This window comes from Gossypium hirsutum, chromosome D03, assembly GCF_007990345.1.
Source record: "Gossypium hirsutum isolate 1008001.06 chromosome D03, Gossypium_hirsutum_v2.1, whole genome shotgun sequence".
NCBI lineage: Eukaryota > Viridiplantae > Streptophyta > Magnoliopsida > Malvales > Malvaceae > Gossypium > Gossypium hirsutum.
This window is the reverse complement of record NC_053439.1, coordinates 20,408,428-20,415,171: the sequence shown is the minus strand read 5'-3', so window position 1 is coordinate 20,415,171 and position 6,744 is coordinate 20,408,428. Positions and strand designations below refer to the sequence as shown.

At 35.0% G+C, this 6,744-nt stretch overlaps 1 non-coding gene across 1 annotated transcript; it reads left to right on the top strand.

Moving 5' to 3' along the window:
• The first annotated feature begins 5,448 nt into the window (after window positions 1–5,448).
• On the top strand, window positions 5,449–5,555 carry LOC121215644 (small nucleolar RNA R71). Its single transcript, XR_005911620.1, has one exon. It is a non-coding gene; the product is annotated as a small nucleolar RNA R71 (small nucleolar RNA).
• Window positions 5,556–6,744: the final 1,189 nt, after the last annotated feature.

Below are 6,744 nucleotides of genomic sequence, written 5' to 3'. Positions count from 1 at the left end.
TGACAACTCTGATTTCCTTGAAGTAGTTGCAAAAGTCGGCATGGGAATTGTATATTCAGGTTAAACACTTAGCTTGACTGGTTCTTCTTCTAGCTCAACCCTAGGTTCAGGGTTTTTAGCTCCTTCAGCTGGTTGAGGACTATTCGGTTTCTTATCAGATTCTTCTTCTTCAGTGTCTCTAACTGAATCAGCTTTAGTTTCAATTTTATTTGTTGAATCTTCAGTTTCTGGCTTAGTTGGTTCCTCTTGCTCACCTTGGTTCAGCTCATGCACTCTCTACTAACCTTTCAAGAGACTTGTAATGCACCCTTGGTGATGCGATCCCGCCTCGGTGATGAGTCGAGTCGTTTATGTGCCCGATTGTTAAAATGAGAAGTATAGTTCGATTTAGAACAAATGGGTTAAATTCAGCTAAGTGTGCTATTTAATTTCCAAAATAGGTTCAAAATGGCTAAGATATGTAATGGATTCTGTTAAGCAAAGAGACTAAGGTGATTTGAAAATGGAAATGCAAATGGCTCAATTGGCTTTAAGGTTAAGAAAGAACCAGTACTAAAATGGAGTACTAACCCAGATCTTATAAGACACTTAAAGGTGATGGGAAAAAAGGACCTTGACCTGCTAACTATAAGGAGTTAGGAACCAAAGGTATCGAATAGTTGAACGCCACACTCGGGAATGAGTGATAAGTTCAAAGAAACAAGAAGGACGCCACTAGCAAGCTAGATAAGTCTACTTGAGTCTTAAATGAAATAAAAGAGTTGAAAAACTCACAAAATGTTATAAACATTAATCAAAAGAGCAAAAGTCTAAAATACAACTAATGAGCTTCATATTTATAGCTCAAAATCTTAGCTAGCTTAATGGATACAAAAGGTAGATAAATGGATAGTCTTAATTTAGCTTAATTAAGCTGAAATTGCTTGGAAGCATCCTTGAACGTCCCTTGTAGTTTCCTAGGTCACTTAGCTTAGCTTGGAAGAAATGATGAGCTGAATTTTTCAATAATTAATTAGCCAAGGATTTATGAGCTCCAATTAATCCTCCTTGGGAAGTTTGAATGTGCAGCAGCCCTCTTGAATGTGTTGTGGCGCACGAACAGCCCCGAAGGTGTGAAAAAAGATTTCTTGAGACTCAAGATGTGAATTGACGAAATTGATCGGCCACAAAAGTGTGTAAACACTTGTTAGCTGAATTGAATTTATGTGTACAGCCATGGCCTTTAATCTCCATGAAAAGACACCTTTGCTATACACGAAAAAGGTTGCTTGGAAGAACGAAATCAGCAGCCCTTACATGCATGAACATCACAATGCATGATTCTCCATAAATGCGGTCCATGAATCTTTAAATTCATGAACAACCAGTAGCTCCTTCTTGTATAAACGTTCCAAATGCATGTTGACACCTTTAATGTCATCCATGCATGTTCCTGCAGCAATTTAATTCAATAAATTAAAATAACTTAAGACGCATTAAATCGGCAGCAGCTAAGACACAGTAACAATATGTTTGAGCTAAGACACAATAATTACCTACACATTAATTCGGCTGAAACAAGAACATATTAAAAACATGTAATAGACTAAGACAAATTAAAAACATGTACTAGCTATGACATATTAAAACATGCATTAAAAATAAAACACATTTAACACAAAAATTGATATGTCCAGATTTAAACAAATTAAATACTTAATAATTATGGAGTTGTATCAACAAATTAAACTAACTGAATTTATTTCAACAACATAAATGCATGAAATTAAATAAACTGAAATCAAACTCAATGAGCTAGCATCAATTTGAATTGAGCTCTATTAGATGGATCAAGCTAAGAACAGTTGGGAAAGCTAATATTGAGCTCATTGAGTTGAAGTCTTGCACTTGGGGCCCTCATGTTTAGGTCATTCTCGATGGCGTCGAGTGGTGTCGTAATATGATACGGTTGGGATCGCATCATACCCTCCCTCTTGAAGACGATTTGTCCTCAAATCGGGCCACTTTCTCAAGAAAAATTTTACATCATCACCAATACCTTGGTTAATTAACTTGACAAAATTGCTTCCACAAATTTGATAATCAAACATGACTCGAAATGAAAGTAAATGATTTGTATGCCCTCCCTCTTTACGAGGCAACCATTTCAAGGCGCCACCTACAAAAGAATAAAACCAATTAGTGACACGATGAAGGTCAAACACAAATGAACTTTTCGTGAGTTTATTCACAACTTGAACAAGTAAACCAATACGGGGATCAAAAATAGAAATCGACCTTACCTTATCATAATGAATCAAAGACTTCAGCAATGGTAACAAGCCAAAATCAGAAAGCATTTGAAAGTTATAATATAGGAAAATGAAATTCTTGCAAACAAAGAATTGATTTCTACTATGTACACCAGCTAAGTTCACATGTGTTGTTTTCAAAAAAAATGATAAAACATGTAACAAATAAAAGGTATTAGATTGTTTATCAAAAGAAGACTACGATGCTCACCTTCTCTTACCAACAACTTAGATAAAGATGCTCTAGGTTTAAACACATGGTTCTGATCACTTGTTCACGAATACAATGAAAACTTTTTGCTCAGAAACAATTCACATCTAATCACTTATTAAACATAACACACATTAATACTTAACTTAAGTAAATGAACTAAAACATATGCATCAATTATTCTAGGAACTAGTTAATTAAAGAAGCATAATTAAATGAACTTAACTCATGCATCAATAAATAATCCTAGTAACTAGATTAATTAAGAGCTACACTTATTAAATAAAGTTCAACAAAAACACTTATTAATTAAACTAAGATGAGTTGAATAAATGTCCAACAACTCATTTATTAAACTAAGATGCTTAAATGCATGGTTTGAAATGCAAACTAAATGAACAAATGAGTTACTTAATGCAAGACTTAACTTAAAAACTTGGTTTCGATCACAATACAACAAGAATGTCGTTGTCACCAGTAAATCGCACATGCCAGGTAAATAAAATTTAGGCATAAATAAATTCAAACAATCAAACATCTTAAAATTCATCCAAACAGGCATGCACATACTTGAGAATTTCGCACAAAGCTGTAACGACTTCACATAACCATCACAATCAATTAAATCAAGCTATTTATGTGAATAATTACCATCACGTATGTCCAAAGTTTGCACAGGAAAATTAATCCAATTTCATTAACAGATTATTCAACGTAAATCACATCAAGTAAACAACTCTTCATGACTCCACTTAAAACAAAATTGTCAACAACAAACAGAGAAAGACAATTAGCCAAAGCAAAATAAGGAGGTCTGTTGAAAACTATGTCACCAGAAATTTTCTCAACTACATTCAACTTTAATTGTCATGATTCAAAAACATCGATGAGCCTTACCTTTTCATGATGAATCAAAAAATTTATAACCAGCAACATAGAATGAACAAGGAACGATTTTAAATTATAATCAGAATCTCTAAATTTCATTTCCTAAGTCAATGATCAAACAATAAATAAACATAAAAGATTCGCACAAAATTTAGATTGCTTGATTTCCCCACATATCGAACCAAAATAACAAATTTCGAGTTTAAACATACGAGCTTGGTCACTTGATTCATCATGCAACAACAGTTTCTTAGTTTCCAATGTCTCATTCATGTTAATCAAAGAAGATGTGATAAACCAATCATTCAAAGAGTCATACAACTCAAGTCTCACTCGATCAAACTTACATAAGCATGCAGAATTTACACAACAAAGCAGAAACGTTACACAATCAAATGAACTAGGCATTTTACATGTCAATGTTTATCACACAAGTGAATCAAAGGGAATTTAGGCATGCATATTTTCAAGCATTCATATGTCACAAGCCATATTCGAACAGCCTTGTACACGTATGTGGGTTTCGTACAACAGGTCAAAGGATGCACATTTGAAGCATTTGAAACAAACAAATCATTACTATTCAAAGAAGAATAATTTCCCACATCAAAGTACGATTTCTTTTCTTAGACCAAATCATCAACAATGTTTTGATCAATAATCGAATGATGCTTATGTGACTGGAGAATTTCAAAACCCGTACCTTGCTTACCTTTTGGCATAGGTGAACTAGGGTCGTCTACATCCTTACCTTTCTCGATCAATCGGAATCGTCTCTCATCAAAAAGGTATTGAAGTTGAAATTTGTCAACGGAATTTTGAGGAACCTGAAAAGAAGAAACAATACAAGGACGACTCATAGGATCTTTTAATTTCAATGGCAGTTTGTTCTGCAGGAACGCACTGCACTCCTTTGTCAAGGCAACAGTCTCATACTCACTCAGTCGTTTCTTCTTGGACAGTATATCCTTCATAAAATTCACTTAATTCAGTATTTGTTCTAAAGCCTCCACCAATAGAATATTGATGTGTAACTGCTTCAGAACATGAAAAAACTTATTGAATTACACCTCCTGTTTCTACTTGTGTTGCGCAACCTTTACGGATATTGAGGTGATGGAACTTTCGATTGAACTGGACAACTTTTCTGAGTAGGTAAATCTGTATCCAAAGAAGATGTTAAAATATTTGAATTCACTAAGTCAGGGTTTACCTTTTCAGACTTTGCAGATTCTGATTCTTTTGGTGTAGGAACTTCAACATCTGGTTGACTTTCCTCTTTTTCATCATGCTCATCTTCGACATCAATCAATCAGGGTTCCATAGTCATACCACTTTGCAATGCCACTACCTTGATATGTTCCTCAGCCAAATTTCTTGGGTTCTCAGTATTGCTCGGCAAGGTTCCTTGCGGTCTATTACAAAGCGTCATTCTGTGCCATGTACACTTTCAACAAGATCTCCAAACTGCTTGATGCCTCAGCTTGAGGTGGTTTTAGAGCTTGCTGATTAAACCCTTGAGATTGGTTGGGTCTTTGCTACAATAAGTTGTTGTTTGGGCCATTTTCTTGGTTGCTCCAAGAAAAGTTAGGATGATTACACCATGAAGGATTGTAAAAGTTGGACTGGGGTCCTTGTCCACTCCTATTTTGGTATTGGTTCTCGACATAGTACATTGACTCCGGATTTGATGGACAATTCTCAAAAGAATGACCTTCCCCACAGTACACACAATAAACTATTTTAAATAGACTTGGTGGCTGAGCTGTAAAATTATTAGTACTATTAATGGTTAACTGTTTTAACATAGAGGAAATAGAAGATACCTGAGCTGATAACGAAGTGAGGGAGTCAACTTCATGAACCTCGGCTACACGTATTCCTGAAGCTATTTGATTTGTTGGCCATTGATAGTTATTACTCGCGATCCTCTCGATGATCTCATAAGCCTCATTATAAGACTTAGACAAAATTGCACCATTCACGAAAGCATCTACCATCAATCTTGTATGTTCATTGAGACCATTATAGAATGTCTCCAACTGGATGCAATGAGGAATCCCATGATGAGGACACTTACGAAGTAACTCCTTGCATCGCTCCCACGCCTCATACAAAGACTCATCATCCAATTGTTGGAAAGTTGTGATCTCTTTCCTTAACTTAGAGTTTTTGCTAGGTGGGAAATACTTAACCAAAAATCTCTCTACTAATTATTGTCATGTAGATATAGGATTTGGTGGCAATGAATTGAGCCATGCTCGTGCTCGATCTCGCAACAAGTACGGAAACAACTTCAACCTTAGTGCATCTTCAGTCACACCGACTATCTTGAATGAATCACTCACCTCCATAAACAACCGAAGGTGGAGATGTGGATCTTCTGTGGGCATACCACTAAATTGGCCCACCGTTTGTAGCATTTGAAACATCACTGGTTTCAATTCAAACTGGGTTGCCTCAATATCTGGCCTTCTAATTCCTGGGTTTAACTCACTGAAAAGTGGCACAACATATTGTCTGATGCATCGATCCCTATCATCAGCAATAAGGATAGTATTTCGTACATAATCAGCTTCATTACCTTGGTCTTAATTCTAATTTCCAAGGTCCATCTTGACTTGTCTTTGAGCTATTCGTTCACGTCTTCTTTGTCTGAAAGTTCGCTCAATTTCAGGGTCTACAGGGAGTAAATCGATAATTTGATCTATGCTCATAAACACCTGTAAATAAAATCATAAAAACTAAAAAGAATAAGTTGGTAATATTAGAAATAAATCAATTTGAAAATAAATAATTTCACAAAAAAATGACTATGGCAACAACTGACAATCCCCGGCAACGGCGCCCAAAACTTGTAACGCTAGGGTTTGTGAAAGTGTACACAGTCGTTAGCAACTAATAAGTAAGTATCGAGTTATCGTCTCCACAGGGATTCTATTTGTGCTAAGTCAGGTAATTTGTAAAATTATATTAACAATTTGGTAAATAAAAAACACAATATAGTTGAGAAGTGGAGATTAAAATATAATAAACTAAATGCAATGATCCGTAATACAAATTATCCTAAGTATGCAAACTATATGAATGAAATAGATTTTAGTAAAATTAAACACAATTTGCAACAATTATAACATAAATAAACTAGGACAATTATTTTAATTAAACTCAATTTATTATCAACATGCTTAATAACATTCAGAGAAACATTTCATGGCAACTCGATCTTTCATGAGTCTGAAAACCACATTAGGTCCTTTAGGAATCCTTTACTTGGTGAATACAGATTTTACTGATCCTTATTTACTAAGGGTTTCTTAGCATTCGTGTGAGTTAATAGGGATGTGTTTGGTT